This window comes from Anser brachyrhynchus (assembly GCF_964034855.1).
Source record: "Anser brachyrhynchus genome assembly, chromosome: 9".
Classification (NCBI taxonomy): domain Eukaryota; kingdom Metazoa; phylum Chordata; class Aves; order Anseriformes; family Anatidae; genus Anser; species Anser brachyrhynchus.
Window position 1 is genome coordinate 27,150,654 of NC_137703.1, and position 24,576 is coordinate 27,175,229.

The window sequence follows — 24,576 nt, forward strand, 5'->3', positions numbered from 1 at the left end:
CTGGTGATGCAGTGCAGTGAGTCCAGAGAGTGCACTGGCACCACTGGCGATGCAGTGCAGTGAGTCCAGAGAGTGCACTGGCAGCACTGGGGATGCACTGCAGTGAGTCCAGAGAGTGCTCTGGTACCACTGGGGATGCAGTTCAGTGAGTCCAGAGAGTGCACTGGCACCACTGGGGATACACTGCAGTGACTCCAGAGAGTGCACTGGCATCACTGGGGATGCAGTGCAGTGAGTCCAGAGAGTGCACTGTCACCACTGGGGATGCAGTGCAGTGAGTCCAGAGACTGCACTGGCACCAACTGGAGCTGCACTGCAGTGAGTCCTGAGATTGCACTGGCACCACTGGGGATGCACTACAGTGAGTCCAGAGACTACACTGGCACCACTGGGGATGCAGTGCAGTGAGTCCAGAGAGTGCACTGGCACCACTGTTCATGCAGTGCAGTGAGTCCAAAGAGTCCACTGGCACCACTGGGGATGCAGTGCAGTGAGTCCAGAGAGTGGACTGGCACTAGTGGGGATGGAGTGCAGTGAGTCCAGAGAGTGCACTGGCACCACTGGGGATGCAGCGCAGTGAGTCCAGAGAGTGCACTGGCTCCACTGGGGATGAACTGTAGTGAGTCCAGAGACTGCACAGGCACTACTGGGGATGCAGTGCAGTGACTCCAGAGAGTGCACTGGCACCACTGGGGATGCAGTACAGTGAGTGCAGAGAGTGCACTGGCATCACTGGGGATGCAATGCAGTGAGTCCAGAGAGTGCACTGGCACCACTGGGGATGCACTGCAGTGAGTCCAGAGAGTGCACGGGCACCACTGGGGATGCACTGCAGTGAGTCCAGAGAGTGCACTGGCACCACTGGGGATGCACTGCAGTGACTCGAAAGAGTGCACTGTCACCACTGCGGATGCACTGCAGTGAGTCCGGAGAGTGCCCTGGCACCACTGGGGATGCAGCGCAGTGAGTCCAGAGAGTGCACTGGCACTACTGGGGATGCACTGCAGTGAGTGCAGAGAGTGCACTGGCACCACAGGGGATACACTGCAGTGAGTCCAGAGAGTGCACTGGCACCACTGGGGATGCAGTGCAGTGAGTCCAGAGAGTGCACTGGCACCACTGGGGATGCACCCCGTTGAGCCCAGAGATTGCACTGGCACCACTGGGGATGCACTGCAGTGAGTGCAGAGAGTGCACTGGCACCACTGGGGATGCACTGCAGTGAGGGCAGAGAGTGCACTGGGACCACAGGGGATGCAGTGCAGTGAGTCCAGAGAGTGCCCTGGCACCACTGGGGATGCAGTGCAGTGAGTCCAGAGAGTGCTTTGGCACCACTGGGGATGCAGTGCAGTGAGTCCAGAGAGTGCAGTGGCACCACTGGGGATGCAGTGCAGTGAGTCCAGAGAGTGCACTGGCACCACTGGGGATGCACTGCAGTGAGTCCAGAGAGTGCACTGGCACCACTGGGGATGCAGTGCAGTGAGTCCAGAGAGTGCACTGGCACCTTGGGGATGCACTGCAGTGAGTCCAGAGAGTACACTGGCACCACTGGGGATGCAGTGCAGTGAGTCCAGAGAGTGCACTGGCACCACTGGGGATGCAGTGCAGTGACTCCAGAGAGTGCACTGGCACTTCTGGGGATGCAGTGCAGTGACTCCAGAGAGTGCACTGGCACCACTGGGGATGCACTGCAGTGAGTCCAGAGAGTGCACTGGCACCACTGGGGATGCAGTGCACTGATCCAGAGAGTGCACTGGCACCACTGGGGATGTAGTGCAGTGAGCCCAGAGAGTGCACTGGCACCACTGGGGATGCACTGCAGTGAGTCCAGAGAGTGCACTGGCACCACTGGGGAAGCAGTACAGTGAGTCCAGAGAGTGCACTGGCACCACTGGGGATGCAGTGCAGTGAGTCCAGAGAGTGCACTGGCACCACTGGGGATGCACCCCGTTGAGCCCAGAGATTGCACTGGCACCACTGGGGATGCACTGCAGTGAGTGTAGAGAGTGCACTGGCACCACTGGGGATGCACTGCAGTGAGGTCAGAGAGTGCACTGGGACCACAGGGGATGCAGTGCAGTGAGTCCAGAGAGTGCCCTGGCACCACTGGGGATGCAGTGCAGTGAGTCCAGAGAGTGCACTGTCACCACTTGGGATGCAGTGCAGTGAGTCCAGAGAGTGCACTGGCACCACTGTGGATGCAGTGCAGTGAGTCCAGAGAGTGCACTGGCACCACTGGGGATGCAGTGCAGTGAGTCCAGAGAGTGCACTGGCACCACTGGGGATGCACTGCAGTGAGTCCAGAGAGTGCACTGGCACCACTGGGGATGCACTGCAGTGAGTCCAGAGAGTGCACTGGCACCTTGGGGATGCACTGCAGTGGGTCCAGAGAGTGCACTGGCACCACTGGGGATGCAGTGAACTGAGTCCAGAGAGTGCACTGGCACCACTGGGGATGTAGTGCAGTGAGCCCAGAGAGTGCACTGGCACCACTGGGGATGCAGTGCAGTGAGTCCAGAGAGTGCACTGGCACCACTGGGGATGCAGTACAGTGAGTCCAGAGAGTGCACTGGCACCACTGGGGATGCAGTGCAGTGAGTCCAGAGAGTGCACTGGCACCACTGGGATGCAGTGCAGTGAGTCCAGAGAGTGCACTGGCACCACTGGGGATGCAGTGCAGTGAGTCCAGAGAGTGCACTGGCACCACTGTTGATGCAGTACAGCGAGTCCAGAGAGTGCACTGTCACCACTGGGGATGCACTGCAGTGAGTCCAGTGAGTGCACTGGCACCACTGGGGATGCACTGCAGTGAGTCCAGTGAGTGCACTGGCACCACTGGGGATGCACTGCAGTGAGTCCAGTGAGTGCACTGGCACCACTGGGGATGCACTGCAGTGAGTCCAGTGAGTGCAGAGGCACTACTGTTGATGCAGTGCAGTGAGTCCAGTGAGTGCACTGGCACCACTGGGGATGCAGTGCAGTGAGTCCAGTGAGTGCACTGGCACCACTCGGGATGCACTGCAGTGAGTCCAGTGAGTGCACTGGCACCACTGGGGATGCACTGCAGTGAGTCCAGTGAGTGCACTGGCACTACTGGGGATGCACTGCAGTGAGTCCAGAGAGTGCACTGGCACCACTGGGGATGCAGTACAGCGAGTCCAGTGAGTGCACTGGCACCACTGCGGATGCACTGCAGTGAGTCCAGTGAGTGCACTGGCACCACTGGGGATGCACTGCAGTGAGTCCATTGAGTGCACTGGCACCACTGGGGATGCAGTGCAGTGAGTCCAGAGAGTGCACTGGCACCACTGGGGATGCAGTGCAGTGAGTCCAGAGAGTGCACTGGCACCACTGGTGATGCAGTACAGCGAGTCCAGAAAGTGCACTGGCACCACTGGGGATGCACTGCAGTGAGTCCAGTGAGTGCACTGGCACCACTGGGGATGCACTGCAGTGAGTCCAGAGAGTGCACTGGCACCACTGGGGATGCACTGCAGTGAGTCCAGTGAGTGCACTGGCACCACTGGGGATGCACTGCAGTGAGTCCAGTGAGTGCACTGGCACCACTGGTGATGCAGTACAGCGAGTCCAGTGAGTGCACTGGCACCACTGGGGATGCACTGCAGTGAGTCCAGTGAGTGCACTGGCACCACTGGGGATGCACTGCAGTGAGTCCAGTGAGTGCACTGGCACCACTGGGGATGCAGTGCAGTGAGTCCAGAGAGTGCAATGGCACCACTGGGGATGCACGTCAGTGAGTCCAGAGAGTGCACTCTCTGGACTTGCCGGGGTGCATCCCCAGTGGCGCCAGTGCACTGGGGATGCACGTCAGTGAGTCCAGAGAGTGCACTGGCACCACTGGTGATGCAGTACAGCGAGTCCAGTGAGTGCACTGGCACCACTGGGGATGCACTGCAGTGAGTCCAGTGAGTGCACTGGCACCACTGGGGATGCACTGCAGTGAGTCCAGGGGGTGCACTGGCACCACTGGGGATGCACTGCAGTGAGTCCAGTGAGTGCACTGGAACCTCAGGGGCTGCACTGCAGTGAGTCCAGAGAGTGCACTGGCACCACTGGGGATGCAGTGCGGTGAGTCCAGAGAGTGCACTGGCACCACTGGGGATGCACCTCGGTGAGTCCAGAGAGTGCTCTGGGAACACCGGGGATGCAGTCCAGTGAGTGCAGAGAGTGCACTGGCACCACTGGGGATGCAGTGCAGTGAGTGCAGAGAGTGCACTGGCACCACTGGGGATGCACTGCAGTGAGTCCAGAGAGTGCACTGGCACCACTGGGGATGCAGTGCAGTGAGTCCGGAGAGTGCACTGGCACCAATGGTGATGCAGTGCAGTGAGTCCAGAGAGTGCACTGGCACCACTGGGGATGCACTGCAGTGAGTCCAGAGAGTGCACTGTCAGCACTGGGGATGCACTGCAGTGAGTCCAGAGAGTGCACTGTCAGCACTGGGGATGCAGTGCAGTGAGTCCAGAGAGTGCACTGGCACCACTGGGGATGCAGTACAGTGAGTCCAGAGAGTGCACTGGCACCACTGGGGATGCAGTGCAGTGAGTCCAGAGAGTGCACTGGCACCACTGGGATGCAGTGCAGTGAGTCCAGAGAGTGCACTGGCACCACTGGGGATGCAGTGCAGTGAGTCCAGTGAGTGCAGAGGCACTACTGTTGATGCAGTGCAGTGAGTCCAGTGAGTGCACTGGCACCACTGGGGATGCAGTGCAGTGAGTCCAGTGAGTGCACTGGCACCACTCGGGATGCACTGCAGTGAGTCCAGTGAGTGCACTGGCACCACTGGGGATGCACTGCAGTGAGTCCAGTGAGTGCACTGGCACCACTGGGGATGCACTGCAGTGAGTCCAGTGAGTGCACTGGCACCACTGGTGATGCAGTACAGCGAGTCCAGTGAGTGCACTGGTACCACTGCGGATGCACTGCAGTGAGTCCAGTGAGTGCACTGGCACCACTGGGGATGCACTGCAGTGAGTCCATTGAGTGCACTGGCACCACTGGGGATGCAGTGCAGTGAGTCCAGAGAGTGCAATGGCACCACTGGGGATGCAGTGCAGTGAGTCCAGAGAGTGCACTGGCACCACTGGTGATGCAGTACAGCGAGTCCAGTGAGTGCACTGGCACCACTGGGGATGCACTGCAGTGAGTCCAGTGAGTGCACTGGCACCACTGGGGATGCACTGCAGTGAGTCCAGAGAGTGCACTGGCACCACTGGGGATGCAGTGCAGTGAGTCCAGAGAGTGCACTGGCACCACTGGGGATGCACTGCAGTGAGTCCAGTGAGTGCACTGGCACCACTGGTGATGCAGTACAGCGAGTCCAGTGAGTGCACTGGCACCACTGGGGATGCACTGCAGTGAGTCCAGTGAGTGCACTGGCACCACTGGGGATGCACTGCAGTGAGTCCAGTGAGTGCACTGGCACCACTGGGGATGCAGTGCAGTGAGTCCAGAGAGTGCAATGGCACCACTGGGGATGCACGTCAGTGAGTCCAGAGAGTGCACTCTCTGGACTTGCCGGGGTGCATCCCCAGTGGTGCCAGTGCACTGGGGATGCACGTCAGTGAGTCCAGAGAGTGCACTGGCACCACTGGTGATGCAGTACAGCGAGTCCAGTGAGTGCACTGGCACCACTGGGGATGCACTGCAGTGAGTCCAGTGAGTGCACTGGCACCACTGGGGATGCACTGCAGTGAGTCCAGGGGGTGCACTGGCACCACTGGGGATGCACTGCAGTGAGTCCAGTGAGTGCACTGGAACCTCAGGGGCTGCACTGCAGTGAGTCCAGAGAGTGCACTGGCACCACTGGGGATGCAGTGCGGTGAGTCCAGAGAGTGCACTGGCACCACTGGGGATGCACCTCGGTGAGTCCAGAGAGTGCTCTGGGAACACCGGGGATGCAGTCCAGTGAGTGCAGAGAGTGCACTGGCACCACTGGGGATGCAGTGCAGTGAGTGCAGAGAGTGCACTGGCACCACTGGGGATGCACTGCAGTGAGTCCAGAGAGTGCACTGGCACCACTGGGGATGCAGTGCAGTGAGTCCGGAGAGTGCACTGGCACCAATGGTGATGCAGTGCAGTGAGTCCAGAGAGTGCACTGGCACCACTGGGGATGCACTGCAGTGAGTCCAGAGAGTGCACTGTCAGCACTGGGGACTCACTGCAGTGAGTCCAGAGAGTGCACTGTCAGCACTGGGGATGCAGTGCAGTGAGTCCAGAGAGTGCACTGGCACCACTGGGGATGCAGTACAGTGAGTCCAGAGAGTGCACTGGCACCACTGGGGATGCAGTGCAGTGAGTCCAGAGAGTGCACTGGCACCACTGGGATGCAGTGCAGTGAGTCCAGAGAGTGCACTGGCACCACTGGGGATGCAGTGCAGTGAGTCCAGAGAGTGCACTGGCACCACTGGTGATGCAGTACAGCGAGTCCAGTGAGTGCACTGGCACCACTGGGGATGCACTGCAGTGAGTCCAGTGAGTGCACTGGCACCACTGGGGATGGAGTGCAGTGAGTCCAGTGAGTGCACTGGCACCACTGGGGATGCACTGCAGTGAGTCCAGTGAGTGCAGAGGCACTACTGTTGATGCAGTGCAGTGAGTCCAGTGAGTGCACTGGCACCACTGGGGATGCAGTGCAGTGAGTCCAGTGAGTGCACTGGCACCACTCGGGATGCACTGCAGTGAGTCCAGTGAGTGCACTGGCACCACTGGGGATGCACTGCAGTGAGTCCAGTGAGTGCACTGGCACCACTGGGGATGCACTGCAGTGAGTCCAGTGAGTGCACTGGCACCACTGGTGATGCAGTACAGCGAGTCCAGTGAGTGCACTGGCACCACTGCGGATGCACTGCAGTGAGTCCAGTGAGTGCACTGGCACCACTGGGGATGCACTGCAGTGAGTCCATTGAGTGCACTGGCACCACTGGGGATGCAGTGCAGTGAGTCCAGAGAGTGCAATGGCACCACTGGGGATGCAGTGCAGTGAGTCCAGAGAGTGCACTGGCACCACTGGTGATGCAGTACAGCGAGTCCAGTGAGTGCACTGGCACCACTGGGGATGCACTGCAGTGAGTCCAGTGAGTGCACTGGCACCACTGGGGATGCACTGCAGTGAGTCCAGTGAGTGCACTGGCACCACTGGTGATGCAGTACAGCGAGTCCAGTGAGTGCACTGGCACCACTGGGGATGCACTGCAGTGAGTCCAGTGAGTGCACTGGCACCACTGGGGATGCACTGCAGTGAGTCCAGTGAGTGCACTGGCACCACTGGGGATGCAGTGCAGTGAGTCCAGAGAGTGCAATGGCACCACTGGGGATGCACGTCAGTGAGTCCAGAGAGTGCACTCTCTGGACTTGCCGGGGTGCATCCCCAGTGGTGCCAGTGCACTGGGGATGCACGTCAGTGAGTCCAGAGAGTGCACTGGCACCACTGGTGATGCAGTACAGCGAGTCCAGTGAGTGCACTGGCACCACTGGGGATGCACTGCAGTGAGTCCAGTGAGTGCACTGGCACCACTGGGGATGCACTGCAGTGAGTCCAGTGAGTGCACTGGCACCTCAGGGGCTTCACTGCAGTGAGTCCAGAGAGTGCACTGGCACCACTGGGGATGCAGTGCGGTGAGTCCAGAGAGTGCACTGGCACCACTGGGGATGCACCTCGGTGAGTCCAGAGAGTGCTCTGAGAACACCGGGGATGCAGTGCAGTGAGTGCAGAGAGTGCACTGGCACCACTGGGGATGCAGTGCAGTGAGTGCAGAGAGTGCACTGGCACCACAGGGGATGCACTGCAGTGAGTCCAGAGAGTGCACTGGCACCACTGGGGATGCAGTGCAGTGAGTCCGGAGAGTGCACTGGCACCAATGGTGATGCAGTGCAGTGAGTCCAGAGAGTGCACTGGCACCACTGGGGATGCACTGCAGTGAGTCCAGAGAGTGCACTGTCAGCACTGGGGATGCAGTGCAGTGAGTCCAGAGAGTGCACTGGCACCACTGGGGATGCAGTGCAGTGAGTCCAGAGAGTGCACTGGCACCACTGGGGATGCAGTGCAGTGAGTCCAGAGAGTGCACTGGCACCACTGGGGATGCACTGCAATGAGTCCAGAGAATGCACTGGCACTAATGGGGATGCAGTGCAGTGACTCGAAAGAGTGCACTGGCACCACTGCGGATGCACTGCAGTGAGTCCGGAGAGTGCCCTGGCACCAATGGTGATGCAGTGCAGTGAGTCCATAGAGTGCAGTGGCACCACTGGGGATGCAGTGCAGTGAGTCCAGAGAGTGCACTGGCACCACTGGGGATGCACTGCAGTGAGTCCAGAGAGTGCACTGGCACCACTGGGGATGCACTGCAGGGAGTCCAGAGAGTGCTCTGGGAACACTGGGGATGCAGTGCAGTGAGTGCAGAGAGTGCACTGGCACCACTGGGGATGCAGTGCAGTGAGTCCAGAGAGTGCACTGGCACCACTGGGGATGCACTGCAGTGACTCGAAAGAGTGCACTGGCACCACTGCGGATGCACTGCAGTGAGTCCGGAGAGTGCCCTGGCACCAACGGTGATGCAGTGCAGTGAGTCCAGAGAGTGCAGTGGCACCACTGGGGATGCACTGCAGTGAGTCCAGAGAGTGCACTGGCACCACTGGGGATGCAATGCAGTGAGTCCAGAGAGTGCACTGGCACCACTGGGGATGAAGTGCAGTGAGTCCAGAGAGTGCACTGGCACCACTGGGGATGAAGTGCAGTGAGTCCAGAGACTGCACTGGCACCAACTGGAGCTGCACTGCAGTGAGTCCTGAGATTGCACTGGCACCACTGGGGATGCACTACAGTGAGTCCAGAGACTACACTGGCACCACTGGGGATGCAGTGCAGTGAGTCCAGAGAGTGCACTGGCACCACTGTTCATGCAGTGCAGTGAGTCCAAAGAGTCCACTGGCACCACTGGGGATGCAGTGCAGTGAGTCCAGAGAGTGGACTGGCACTAGTGGGGATGGAGTGCAGTGAGTCCAGAGAGTGCACTGGCACCACTGGGGATGCAGCGCAGTGAGTCCAGAGAGTGCACTGGCTCCACTGGGGATGAACTGTAGTGAGTCCAGAGACTGCACAGGCACTACTGGGGATGCAGTGCAGTGACTCCAGAGAGTGCACTGGCACCACTGGGGATGCAGTACAGTGAGTGCAGAGAGTGCACTGGCACCACTGGGGATGCAATGCAGTGAGTCCAGAGAGTGCACTGGCACCACTGGGGATGCACTGCAGTGAGTCCAGAGAGTGCACGGGCACCACTGGGGATGCACTGCAGTGAGTCCAGAGAGTGCACTGGCACCACTGGGGATGCACTGCAGTGACTCGAAAGAGTGCACTGTCACCACTGCGGATGCACTGCAGTGAGTCCGGAGAGTGCCCTGGCACCACTGGGGATGCAGCGCAGTGAGTCCAGAGAGTGCACTGGCACTACTGGGGATGCACTGCAGTGAGTGCAGAGAGTGCACTGGCACCACTGCGGATGCACCGCAGTGAGTCCAGAGAGTGCACTGGCACCACTGGGGATGCAGTGCAGTGAGTCCAGAGAGTGCACTGGCACCACTGGGGATGCACCCCGTTGAGCCCAGAGATTGCACTGGCACCACTGGGGATGCACTGCAGTGAGTGCAGAGAGTGCACTGGCACCACTGGGGATGCACTGCAGTGAGGGCAGAGAGTGCACTGGGACCACAGGGGATGCAGTGCAGTGAGTCCAGAGAGTGCCCTGGCACCACTGGGGATGCAGTGCAGTGAGTCCAGAGAGTGCTTTGGCACCACTGGGGATGCAATGCAGTGAGTCCAGAGAGTGCACTGGCACCACTGTGGATGCAGTGCAGTGAGTCCAGAGAGTGCAGTGGCACCACTGGGGATGCAGTGCAGTGAGTCCAGAGAGTGCACTGGCACCACTGGGGATGCACTGCAGTGAGTCCAGAGAGTGCACTGGCACCACTGGGGATGCAGTGCAGTGAGTCCAGAGAGTGCACTGGCACCTTGGGGATGCACAGCAGTGAGTCCAGAGAGTACACTGGCACCACTGGGGATGCAGTGCAGTGAGTCCAGAGAGTGCACTGGCACCACTGGGGATGCAGTGCAGTGACTCCAGAGAGTGCACTGGCACTTCTGGGGATGCAGTGCAGTGACTCCAGAGAGTGCACTGGCACCACTGGGGATGCACTGCAGTGGGTCCAGAGAGTGCACTGGCACCACTGGGGATGCAGCGCAGTGATCCAGAGAGTGCACTGGCACCACTGGGGATGTAGTGCAGTGAGTCCAGAGAGTGCCCTGGCACCACTGGGGATGCAGTGCAGTGAGTCCAGAGAGTGCACTGGCACCACTGGGGATGCAGTGCAGTGAGTCCAGAGAGTGCACTGGCACCACTGGGGATGCAGTGCAGTGAGTCCAGAGAGTGCACTGGCACCACTGGGGATGCAGTGCAGTGAGTCCAGAGAGTGCACTGGCACCACTGGGGATGCACTGCAGTGAGTCCAGAGAGTGCACTGGCACCACTGGGGATGCACTGCAGTGAGTCCAGAGAGTGCACTGGCACCTTGGGGATGCACTGCAGTGAGTCCAGAGAGTACACTGGCACCACTGGGGATGCAGTTCAGTGAGTCCAGAGAGTGCACTGGCACCACTGGGGATGCAGTGCAGTGACTCCAGAGAGTGCACTGGCACTTCTGGGGATGCAGTGCAGTGACTCCAGAGAGTGCACTGGCACCACTGGGGATGCACTACAGTGGGTCCAGAGAGTGCACTGGCACCACTGGTGAGGCACTGCACTGAATCCAGAGAGTGCACTGGCACCACTGGGGATGTAGTGTAGTGAGCCCAGAGAGTGCACTGGCACCACTGGGGATGCAGTGCAGTGAGTCCAGAGAGTGCACTGGCACCACTGGGGATGCAGTACAGTGAGTCCAGAGAGTGCACTGGCACCACTGGGGATGCAGTGCAGTGAGTCCAGAGAGTGCACTGGCACCACTGGGATGCAGTGCAGTGAGTCCAGAGAGTGCACTGGCACCACTGGGGATGCAGTGCAGTGAGTCCAGAGAGTGCACTGGCACCACTGTTGATGCAGTACAGCGAGTCCAGAGAGTGCACTGTCACCACTGGGGATGCAGTGCAGTGAGTCCAGTGAGTGCACTGGCACCACTGGGGATGCACTGCAGTGAGTCCAGTGAGTGCACTGGCACCACTGGGGATGCACTGCAGTGAGTCCAGTGAGTGCACTGGCACCACTGGGGATGCACTGCAGTGAGTCCAGTGAGTTGAAAGGCACTACTGTTGATGCAGTGCAGTGAGTCCAGTGAGTGCACTGGCACCACTGGGGATGCAGTGCACTGAGTCCAGAGAGTGCACTGGCACCACTCGGGATGCACTGCAGTGAGTCCAGTGAGTGCACTGGCACCACTGGGGATGCACTGCAGTGAGTCCAGTGAGTGCACTGGCACCACTGGGGATGCACTGCAGTGAGTCCAGAGAGTGCACTGGCACCACTGGGGATGCAGTACAGCGAGTCCAGTGAGTGCACTGGCACCACTGCGGATGCACTGCAGTGAGTCCAGTGAGTGCACTGGCACCACTGGGGATGCACTGCAGTGAGTCCATTGAGTGCACTGGCACCACTGGGGATGCAGTGCAGTGAGTCCAGAGAGTGCACTGGCACCACTGGGGATGCAGTGCAGTGACTCCAGTGAGTGCACTGGCACCACTGGGGATGCACTGCAGTGAGTCCAGTGAGTGCACTGGCACCACTGGGGATGCACTGCAGTGAGTCCAGTGAGTGCACTGGCACCACTGGGGATGCACTGCAGTGAGTCCAGAGAGTGCACTGGAACCTCAGGGGCTGCACTGCAGTGAGTCCAGAGAGTGCACTGGCACCACTGGGGATGCAGTGCGGTGAGTCCAGAGAGTGCACTGGCACCACTGGGGATGCACCTCGGTGAGTCCAGAGAGTGCTCTGGGAACACCGGGGATGCAGTCCAGTGAGTGCAGAGAGTGCACTGGCACCACTGGGGATGCAGTGCAGTGAGTGCAGAGAGTGCACTGGCACCACTGGGGATGCACTGCAGTGAGTCCAGAGAGTGCACTGGCACCACTGGGGATGCAGTGCAGTGAGTCCGGAGAGTGCACTGGCACCAATGGTGATGCAGTGCAGTGAGTCCAGAGAGTGCACTGGCACCACTGGGGATGCACTGCAGTGAGTCCAGAGAGTGCACTGTCAGCACTGGGGATGCAGTGCAGTGAGTCCAGAGAGTGCACTGGCACCACTGGGGATGCAGTACAGTGAGTCCAGAGAGTGCACTGGCACCACTGGGGATGCAGTGCAGTGAGTCCAGAGAGTGCACTGGCACCACTGGGATGCAGTGCAGTGAGTCCAGAGAGTGCACTGGCACCACTGGGGATGCAGTACAGCGAGTCCAGTGAGTGCACTGGCACCACTGGGGATGCACTGCAGTGAGTCCAGTGAGTGCACTGGCACCACTGGGGATGCACTGCAGTGAGTCCAGTGAGTGCACTGGCACCACTGGGGATGCACTGCAGTGAGTCCAGTGAGTGCACTGGCACCACTGGGGATGCACTGCAGTGAGTCCAGTGAGTGCAGAGGCACTACTGTTGATGCATTGCAGTGAGTCCAGTGAGTGCACTGGCACCACTGGGGATGCAGTGCAGTGAGTCCAGTGAGTGCACTGGCACCACTGGGGATGCACTGCAGTGAGTCCAGTGAGTGCACTGGCACCACTGGGGATGCACTGCAGTGAGTCCAGTGAGTGCACTGGCACCACTGGGGATGCACTGCAGTGAGTCCAGTGAGTGCACTGGCACCACTGGTGATGCAGTACAGCGAGTCCAGTGAGTGCACTGGTACCACTGCGGATGCACTGCAGTGAGTCCAGTGAGTGCACTGGCACCACTGGGGATGCACTGCAGTGAGTCCATTGAGTGCACTGGCACCACTGGGGATGCAGTACAGTGAGTCCAGAGAGTGCACTGGCACCACTGGGGATGCAGTGCAGTGAGTCCAGAGAGTGCACTGGCACCACTGGTGATGCAGTACAGCGAGTCCAGTGAGTGCACTGGCACCACTGGGGATGCACTGCAGTGAGTCCAGTGAGTGCACTGGCACCACTGGGGATGCACTGCAGTGAGTCCAGAGAGTGCACTGGCACCACTGGGGATGCAGTGCAGTGAGTCCAGAGAGTGCACTGGCACCACTGGGGATGCACTGCAGTGAGTCCAGTGAGTGCACTGGCACCACTGGGGATGCAGTACAGCGAGTCCAGTGAGTGCACTGGCACCACTGGGGATGCACTGCAGTGAGTCCAGTGAGTGCACTGGCACCACTGGGGATGCACTGCAGTGAGTCCAGTGAGTGCACTGGCACCACTGGGGATGCAGTGCAGTGAGTCCAGAGAGTGCAATGGCACCACTGGGGATGCACGTCAGTGAGTCCAGAGAGTGCACTCTCTGGACTTGCCGGGGTGCATCCCCAGTGGTGCCAGTGCACTGGGGATGCACGTCAGTGAGTCCAGAGAGTGCACTGGCACCACTGGTGATGCAGTACAGCGAGTCCAGTGAGTGCACTGGCACCACTGGGGATGCACTGCAGTGAGTCCAGTGAGTGCACTGGCACCACTGGGGATGCACTGCAGTGAGTCCAGTGAGTGCACTGGCACCTCAGGGGCTGCACTGCAGTGAGTCCAGAGAGTGCACTGGCACCACTGGGGATGCAGTGCGGTGAGTCCAGAGAGTGCACTGGCACCACTGGGGATGCACCTCGGTGAGTCCAGAGAGTGCTCTGAGAACACCGGGGATGCAGTGCAGTGAGTGCAGAGAGTGCACTGGCACCACTGGGGATGCAGTGCAGTGAGTGCAGAGAGTGCACTGGCACCACAGGGGATGCACTGCAGTGAGTCCAGAGAGTGCACTGGCACCACTGGGGATGCAGTGCAGTGAGTCCAGAGAGTGCACTGGCACCAATGGTGATGCAGTGCAGTGAGTCCAGAGAGTGCACTGGCACCACTGGGGATGCAGTGCAGTGAGTCCAGAGAGTGCACTGTCAGCACTGGGGATGCAGTGCAGTGAGTCCAGAGAGTGCACTGGCACCACTGGGGATGCAGTGCAGTGAGTCCAGAGAGTGCACTGGCACCACTGGGGATGCAGTGCAGTGAGTCCAGAGAGTGCACTGGCACCACTGGGGATGCACTGCAATGAGTCCAGAGAATGCACTGGCACTAATGGGGATGCAGTGCAGTGACTCGAAAGAGTGCACTGGCACCACTGCGGATGCACTGCAGTGAGTCCGGAGAGTGCCCTGGCACCAACGGTGATGCAGTGCAGTGAGTCCAGAGAGTGCAGTGGCACCACTGGGGATGCACTGCAGTGAGTCCAGAGAGTGCACTGGCACCACTGGGGATGCAATGCAGTGAGTCCAGAGAGTGCACTGGCACCACTGGGGATGAAGTGCAGTGAGTCCAGAGAGTGCACTGGCACCACTGGGGATGCAGTGCAGTGAGTCCAGAGAGTACACTGGCACCACTGGGGATGCACTGCAGTGAGTCCAGAGAGTGCACTGGCACCACTGGGAATGCACTGCAGCGAGTCCAGAGAGTGCACTGGCAGCACTGGGGATGCACTGCAGTGACTCCAGAGAGTGCAGAGGCACCACTGTTGATGCAGTGCTGCGACTCCAGAGAGTGCACTGGCACCACTGGGGATGCACTGCAGTGAGTCCAGAGAGTGCACTGGCACCACTGGGGATGCAGTACAGTGAGTCCAGAGAGTGCACTGGCACCACTGGGGATGCACTACAGTGAGTCCAGGGATAGCACTGGCACCACTGGGGATGCAGTGCAGTGAGTCCAGAGAGTGCTCTGGCACCACTGGGGATGCACTTCAGTGAGTCCAGAGAGTGCACTGGCACCACTGGGGATGCACTGCAGTGAGTCCAGAGAGTGCACTGGCACCACTGGGGATGCACTACAGTGAGTCCAGGGATAGCACTGGCACCACTGGGGATGCAGTGCAGTGAGTCCAGAGAGTGCACTGGCACCACTGGGGATGCAGTGCAGTGAGTCCAGAGAGTGCACTGGCACCACTGGGGATGCAGTGCAGTGAGTCCAGTGAGTGCACTGGCACAACTGGGGATGTAGTGCAGTGACTCGAGAGAGTGCACTGGAACCACTGGGGATGCAGTGCCACGAGTCCAGAGAGTGCACTGGCTCCACTGGGGATGCGGTGCCGGAGGTCCAGAGAGTGCATTGGCACCACTGGGGATGCAGTGCAGTGACTCCAGAGAGTGCACTGGCACCACTGGGGATGCACTGCAGTGAGCCCAGAGAGTGCACTGGCACCACTGGGGATGCGGTGCCGGGAGTCCAGAGAGTGCTTTGGCACCGCTGGGGATGCACTGCAGTGACTCCAGAGAGTGCACAGGCACCACTGGGGATGCAGTGCAGAAAGTCCAGAGAGTTCACTGGCACCACTGGGGATGCAGTGCAGTGAGTCCAGTGAGTGTTCTGGCACCACTGGGGATGCACTGCAGTGAGTCCAGAGAGTGCATTGGCACCACTTGGGATGCACTGCAGTGAGTCCAGAGAGTGCACTTGCACCACTGGGGATGCACTGCAGTGAGTCCACAGAGTGCACTGGCACCACTGGGGATGCAGTGCAGTGAGTCCAGAGAGTGCACTGGCACCACTGGGGATGTAGTGCAGTGAGTCCACAGAGTGCACTGGCACCACTGGGGATGCAGCGCAGTGAGTCCAGAGAGTGCTCTGACACCACTGGAGATGCAGTGCAGTGAGTCCAGAGAGTGCACTAGCACCACTGGGGATGCAGTGCAGTCAGTCCAGTGAGTGTACTGGCACCACTGGGGATGCCCTTCAGTGAGTCCAGAGAGTGCACTGGCACCACTGGGGATGCACTGCAGTGAGTCCACAGAGTGCACGGGCTCCACTGGGGATGCACTGCAGTGAGTCCAGTGAGTGCACTGGCACCACTGGTGATGCAGTACAGCGAGTCCAGTGAGTGCACTGGCACCACTGCGGATGCACTGCAGTGAGTCCAGTGAGTGCAGAGGCACTACTGTTGATGCAGTGCAGTGAGTCCAGTGAGTGCACTGGCACCACTGGGGATGCAGTGCAGTGAGTCCAGTGAGTGCACTGGCACCACTCGGGATGCACTGCAGTGAGTCCAGTGAGTGCACTGGCACCACTGGGGATGCACTGCAGTGAGTCCAGTGAGTGCACTGGCACCACTGGGGATGCACTGCAGTGAGTCCAGTGAGTGCACTGGCACCACTGGGGATGCACTGCAGTGAGTCCAGTGAGTGCAGATGCACTACTGTTGATGCAGTGCAGTGAGTCCAGTGAGTGCACTGGCACCACTGGGGATGCAGTGCAGTGAGTCCAGTGAGTGCACTGGCACCACTCGGGATGCACTGCAGTGAGTCCAGTGAGTGCACTGGCACCACTGGGGATGCACTGCAGTGAGTCCAGTGAGTGCACTGGCACCACTGTGGATGCACTACAGTGAGCCCAGAGAGTGCACAGGCACCACTGGGGATGCGGTGCCGGGAGTCCAGAGAGTGCTTTGGCACCACTGGGGATGCACTGCAGTTACTCCAGAGAGTGCACTGGCAACACTGGGGATGCAGTACAGTGAGTCCAGAGAGTGCACGGGCTCCACTGGGGATGCAGTGCAGTGAGTCCAGAGAGTGCACTGGCACCACTGGGGATGCACTGCAGTGAGTCCAGAGAGTGCACTGACACCACTGGGGATGCAGTGCAGTGAGTCCACAGAGTGCACTGGCACCACTGGGGATGCAGTGCAGTGAGTCCAGAGAGTGCACTGGCACCACTGGGGATGCAGTGTAGTGAGTGCAGAGAGTGCACTGTGAACACTGGGGATGCAGTGCAGTGAGTCCAGAGTGTGCACTGGCACCACTGGGGATGCACTGCAGTGAGTCCATAGATTGCACTGGCACCACTGGGGATGCACTGCAGTGAGTCCAGAGAATGCACTGGCACGACTGGGGATGCAGTGCAGTGAGTCCAGAGAGTGCACTGGCACCACTGGGGATGCAGTGCAGTGAGTCCAGAGAGTGCACTGGCACCAGAGGGAATGCACTGCAGTGAGTCCAGTGAGTGCACTGGCACCACTGTGGATGCACTGCAGTGAGTCCAGAGAGTACACTGGCACCACTGGGGATGCAGTGCAGTGAGTCCAGAGAGTGCACTGGCACCACTGGGGATGCACTGCAGTGAGTCCAGAGAGTGCACTGGCACCACTGGGGATGCAGTGCATTGAGTCCAGAGAGTGCACTGTCACCACTGGGGATGCAGTACAGTGAGTCCAGAGAGTGCACTGGTACCAGTGGGGATGCAGTACAGTGAGTCCAGAGAGTGCACTGGCACCACTGGGCATGCAGTGCAGTGAGTCCAGAGAGTGCACTGGCACCACTGGGGATGCAGTGCAGTGAGTCCAGAGAGTGCACTGGCACTACTGTTGATGCAGTGCAGTGAGTCCAGTGAGTGCACTGGCACCACTGGGGATGCAGTGCAGTGAGTCCAGTGAGTGCACTGGCACCACTCGGGATGCACTGCAGTGAGTCCAGTGAGTGCACTGGCACCACTGGGGATGCACTGCAGTGAGTCCAGTGAGTGCACTGGCACCACTGTGGATGCACTACAGTGAGCCCAGAGAGTGCACAGGCACCACTGGGGATGCGGTGCCGGGAGTCCAGAGAGTGCTTTGGCACCACTGGGGATGCACTGCAGTTACTCCAGAGAGTGCACTGGCAACACTGGGGATGCAGTACAGTGAGTCCAGAGAGTGCACGGGCTCCACTGGGGATGCAGTGCAGTGAGTCCAGAGAGTGCACTGGCACCACTGGGGATGCACTGCAGTGAGTCCAGAGAGTGCACTGACACCACTGGGGATGCAGTGCAGTGAGTCCAGAGAGTGCACTGGCACCACTGGGGATGCAGTGCAGTGAGTCCAGAGAGTGCACTGGCACCACTGGGGATGCAGTGTAGTGAGTGCAGAGAGTGCACTGTGAACACTGGGGATGCAGTGCAGTGAGTCCAGAGTGTGCACTGGCACCACTGGGGATGCACTGCAGTGAGTCCATAGATTGCACTGGCACCACTGGGGATGCACTGCAGTGAGTCCAGAGAATGCACTGGCACGACTGGGGATGCAGTGCAGTGAGTCCAGAGAGTGCACTGGCACCACTGGGGATGCAGTGCAGTGAGTCCAGAGAGTGCACTGGCACCAGAGGGAATGCACTGCAGTGAGTCCAGTGAGTGCACTGGCACCACTGTGGATGCACTGCAGTGAGTCCAGAGAGTACACTGGCACCACTGGGGATGCAGTGCAGTGAGTCCAGAGAGTGCACTGGCACCACTGGGGATGCACTGCAGTGAGTCCAGAGAGTGCACTGGCACCACTGGGGATGCAGTGCAGTGAGTCCAGAGAGTGCACTGTCACCACTGGGGATGCAGTACAGTGAGTCCAGAGAGTGCACTGGTACCAGTGGGGATGCAGTACAGTGAGTCCAGAGAGTGCACTGGCACCACTGGGCATGCAGTGCAGTGAGTCCAGAGAGTGCACTGGCACCACTGGGGATGCACTGCAGTGAGTCCAGTGAGTGCAGAGGCACTACTGTTGATGCAGTGCAGTGACTCGAGAGAGTGCACTGGCACCACTGGGGATGCAGCGCAGTGAGTCCAGAGAGTGCACTGGCACCACTCGGGATGCACTGCAGTGAGTCCAAAGACTTCACTGGCAAAACTGGAGATGCAGTGCAGTGAGTCCAGAGAGTGCACTGGCACCACTGGGGATGCACTGCAGTGAGTCCAGACAGTGCACTGGCACCACTGGTGATGCAGTACAGTGAGTCCAGAGAGTGCACTGGCACCACTGGGGATGCAGTGCAGTGAGTCCAGAGAGTGCACTGGCACCACTGGGGATGCACTACAGTGAGTCCAGAGATTGCACTGGCACCACTGGGGATGCAGTGCAGTGAGTCCAGAGAGTGCACTGGCACCACTGGGGATGCAGTGCATTGAGTCCAGATAGTGCACTGGCACAACTGGGGATGCACTTCAGTGAGTCCAGAGAGTGCACTGACACCACTGGGGATGCAGTGCAGTGAGTCCAGAGAGTGCACTGGCACCACTGGGGATGCAGTGCAGTGAGTCCAGAGAGTGCTCTGGCACCACTGGGGATGCACTGCAGTGAGTCCAGAGAGTACACTGGCACCACTAGGGATGCAGTGCAGTGAGTCCAGAGAGTTCACTGGCACCACTGGGGATGCAGTCCAGTGAGTCCAGTGAGTGCACTGGCACCACCGGGGATGCAGTGCAGTGACTGCAGAGAGTACACTGGCACCACAGGGGATTCACTGCAGTGAGTCCAGAGAGTGCACTGGCACCACCTGTGATGCAGTGCAGTGAGTCCAGTGAGTGCACTGGCACCACTGGGGATGCAGTGCTGTGACTCCAGAGAGCGCACTGGCACCACTGGGGATGCAGTGCAGTCAGTCCAGTGAGTGCACTGGCACCACTGGGGGTGCAGTACAGTGAGTCCAGAGAGTGCACTGACACCACTGGGGATGCACTGCAGTGAGTCCAGACAGTGCACTGGCACCACTGGGGATGCAGTGCAGTGAGTCCAGAGACTGCACTGGCACCACTGGAGATGCAGTGCAGTGAGACCAGAGAGTGCACTGGCACCACTGGGGATGCACTGCAGTGAGTCCAGAGAGTGCACTGGCACCACTGGGGATGCACTGCAGTTAGTCCAGAGAGTGCACTATCACCACTGGGGATGCAGTACAGTGAGTCCACATAGTGCACTGGCACCAGTAGGGATGCAGTACAGTGAGTCCAGAGAGTGCGCTGGCACCACTGGACATGCAGTGCAGTGAGTCCAGAGAGTGCACTGGCACCACTGGGGATGCACTTGAGTGACTCCACAGAGTGCACTGGCAACACTGGGGATGCAGTGCAGTGAGTCCAAAGACTTCACTGGCACCACTGTGGATGCAGTGCAGTGAGTCCAGAGAGTGCACTGGCACCACTGGGGATGCAGTGAAGTGAGTGCAGAGAGTGCACTGGCACCACTGGGGATGCACTGCAGTGAGTCCAGAGAGTGCACTGGCACCACTGGGGATGCAGTGCAGTGAGTCCAGAGAGTGCACTGGCACCACTGGGGATGCAGTGAAGTGAGTGCAGAGAGTGCACTGGCACCACTGGGGATGCACTACCGTGAGTCCAGAGAGTGAACTGGCACCACTGGGGATGCAGTGCAGTGAGTCCAGAGAGTGCACTGGCACCACTGGGGATGCAGTGCAGTGAGTCCAGTGAGTGTACTGGCACCACTGGGGATGCACTTCAGTGAGCCCAGAGAGTGCACTGGCACCACTGGGGATGCACTGCAGTGAGTCCAGAGAGTGCACTGGCACCACTGGGGATGCAGTGCAGTGAATCCTGTGAGTACACTGGCACCACTGGGGATGCAGAGCAGTGAGTCCAGAGAGCTCACTGGCACCACTGGGGATGCAGTGCAGTGAGTCCAGAGAGTGCACTGGCACCACTGGAGATGCAGTACAGTGAGTCCAGTGAATGCACTGGCACCACTGGGGATGCTGTGCAGTGAGTCCAGAGAGTGCACTGGCACCACTGGTGATGCAGTACAGTGAGTCCAGTGAGTGCACTGGCACCACTGGGCCTGCAGTGCAGTGAGTCCAGAGAGTGCACTGGCACCACTGGTGATGCAGTACAGTGAGTCCAGTGAGTTCACTGGTACCACTGGGCCTGCAGTGCAGTGAGTCCAGAGAGTGCACTGGCACCACTGGGGATGCAGTGAAGTGAGTCCAGAGAGTGCACTGGCACCACCGATGATGCAGTACAGTGAGTCCAGTGAGTGCACTGGCACTACTGGGGGTAGTGCAGTGACTCGAGAGAGTGCACTGGCACCACTGGGGATGCAGTGCAGTGAGTCCAGAGAGTGCACTGGCACCACTGGGGATGCAGTGCAGTGAGTCCAGAGAGTGCACTGGCAGCAGTGGGGATGCAGTGCAGTGAGTCCAGAGAGCTCACTGGCACCACTGGGGATGCAGTTCAGTGAGTCCAGAGACTTCACTGGCACCACTGGGAATGCAGTGCAGTGAGTGCAGAGAGTGCACTGGCACCAATGGGGATGCAGTCCACTGAGTCCAGAGAGTGCACTGGCACCACTGGGGATGCACTGCAGTGAGTCCAGAGAGTGCACTGGCACCACTGGGGATGCACTGCAGTGAGTCCAGAGAGTGCACTGGCACCACTGGGGTTGCACTACAGTGAGTCCAGAGATTGCACTGGCACCACTGGGGATGCAGTGCAGTGAGTCCAGAGAGTGCACTGGCACCACTGGGGATGCAGTTTAGTGAGTCCAGAGAGTGCACTGGCACCACTGGGGATACACTTCAGTGAGTCCAGAGAGTGTACTGACACCACTGGGGATGCGGTGCAGTGAGTCCAGAGAGTGCACTGGCACCACTGGGGATGCAGTGCAGTGAGTCCAGAGAGTGCTCTGGCACCACTGGGGATGCACTGCAGTGAGTCCAGAGACTGCACTGGCCCCACTGGGGATGCAGTGCAGTGAGTCCAGAGAGTGCACTGGCACCACTGGGGATGCAGTGCAGTGAGTCCAGAGAGTGCACTGGCACCACTGGTGATGCAGTCCAGTGAGTCCAGTGAATGCACTGGCACCACTGGGGATGTTGTGCAGTGAGTGCAGAGAGTGCACTGGCACCACCTGTGATGCAGTACAGTGTGTCCAGTGAGTGCACTGGCACCACTGGGGATGCAGTGCTGTGACTCCGGAGAGCGCACTGGCACCACTGGGGATGCAGTGCAGTGAGTCCAGTGAGTGCACTGGCACCACTGGGGATGCAGTGCAGTGAGTGCAGAGAGTGCAATGGCACCAATGGGGATGCACTGCAGTGAGTCCAGAGAGTGCACTGGCACCACTGGGGATGCAGTGCAGTGAGTCCAGAGATTGCACTGGCACCACTGGGGATGCAGTGCTGTGACTCCAGAGAGTGCACTGGCACCACTGGGGATGCAGTGCAGTGAGTCCAGAGAGTGCACTGGCACCACTGGGGATGCACTGCAGTGAGTCCAGAGAGTGCACTGGCACCACTGGGGCTGCAGTGCAGTGAGTCCAGAGAGTGCACTGGCACCACTGGGGATGCACTGCAGTGAGTCCAGAGAGTGCACTGGCACCACTGGGGATGCAGTGCAGTGAGTCCAGAGATTGCTCTGGCACCACTGGGGATGCACTGCAGTGAGTCCAGAGATTGCACTGGCACCACTGGGGATGCAGTGCAGTGAGTGCAGAGAGTGCACTGGCACCACTGGGGATGCACTTCAGTGAGTTCAGAGAGTGCACTTGCACCACTGGGGATGGGTTTCAAGCCAACTGCATTAACCGCTCATGCTTCTTTCTTATGAGACGTTAGTAAACCAATTACATAGCCTTGTCAAGACTAAATCACAGGTAAAAATCCTGTACATCTCATGTGGCCAACCACTCCCAACTAGGATTCCAAGAACCAGGAGGTTCGGTGAAAATAGGGCTAGTGCTATTAGAGGGGTGATTATTAGGGTAAGCCCTAAGCTGTCTTTAATGGAGAAGTATAGGTGGAATGGGATTTTGTCGCAGTCTGATACGATTCCTAGTGGGTTATTTGAGCCTGATTCGTGTAGGAAGGTTAGGTGGACTAGGGTGATTCCTGCAATTAGGAAGGGCAGTAGGAAGTGGATGGCGAAGAATCGGGTTAAGGTTGGATTGTCTACTGAGAATCCTCCTCAGGCTCATTCTACTAGAGTTTGCCCAATGTACGGGATGGCTGAGAATAGGTTGGTGATTACGGTGGCCCCTCAGAATGACATTTGTCCTCATGGTAGGACATACCCTACGAAGGCAGTTGCTATTAGGGTGAGTAGGAGGATTACTCCTGTGTTTCAGGTTTCTTTGTATAGGTAGGAGCCATAGTAGAGGCCTCGTCCGATGTGTAAGTAGATGCAGATAAAGAAGAGCGAAGCACCGTTGGCGTGGAGGTTGCGGATGAGCCATCCGTACTGGACGTCTCGGCATGTGTGAGCTACTGAGGAGAAGGCGAGTGAAGTGTCTGCGGTGTAGTGTATGGCTAGTAGCAGGCCTGTTAGGATTTGTGTGGCTAAGCAGATGGCTAGAAGGGAGCCGAAGTTTCATCAGGCAGAGATGTTGGAGGGGGCGGGTAGGTCGATTAGGGAGTTGTTGATTATTTTTAGTAGGGGATGGGATTTGCGGATGTTAGGGGCCATTAGTGAGTCTGTGTGTTATTAGGATTATTACCAGGATGGAGAGGGCGAAGGATCCTAGGTAGGCCTTAATTAGCCCTGTGTGTATTGAGGTTGCGGCTTTGCTTACGGCTACTTGTAGTTCAGCAAGGCCCTCTGGCCCTATTTTTTCGAGTCAGGAGAGGTCGATCAAGTGTAGGGCAATGTTTTGTCCCTTTTCTAGTAGGTTTTTGGAGAAGAATCGGTGTACTAGGGGGTTGAAGTACCCTAATGCAGAGGAGAAGTTTATGAGGGGGTTTGGTTTGGGGTGAGTGAGGGTGTGTGTTATGTTCGATAGTTCTAGGGCTAGGATGATTCCTAGGATTGTTATGAGGATGGCAGCGGTTTTGGTGATAAGGGGTATGGTTATTGGGGGGGTTTTGGTTGGTGTGATGAAAGAGGTAATGATTATTCCTGCTGTAATGCTGCCTAGGGCGAGTCGGGTTAGGGGGGCGGTGATTAGTGGGTTGTTTTCGTTTATTGATACTATTGGGGGGATTCGGGTTTGTCCAGCTTGGACTAGGATGGTTATGCGGATGCTGTAGGTTGCGGTGAATGCTGTGGCTATAAGGGTTAGGAGTAGGGCTCAAGTATTTAGGTATGATGTGTTTAAGCTTTCGATGATGAGGTCTTTTGAGTAGAATCCGGCTAGGAATGGGGTTCCTATCAGCGCCAGGTTTCCGATGGTTAGGCAGGAAGTAGTGACTGGGAGTATTTTCTGTAGGCCTCCTATCTTTCGGATATCTTGTTCTCCGTTTAGGTTGTGGATGATAGACCCTGAGCATAGGAATAGTATGGCTTTAAAGAAGGCATGGGTTGAGATGTGTAGGAAGGCTAGTTGTGGGAGGTTTAGTCCGATAGTGACTATTATTAGTCCTAGTTGGCTGGATGTTGAGAAAGCAATGATTTTTTTGATGTCATTTTGGGTTAGGGCGCATGTGGCAGCGAATAGGGTTGATAGAGCACCTAGGCATAGGCAGGCAGTTAGGGCTGTCTGGTTGGTGGCTAGCAGGGGGTGCATGCGGATGAGCAGGAAGATTCCGGCTACTACTATGGTACTGGAGTGCAGTAGGGCTGATACTGGGGTGGGGCCTTCTATTGCTGCGGGCAGTCATGGGTGGAGTCCAAATTGGGCGGATTTTCCTGCGGCTGCGAGGATTAATCCTA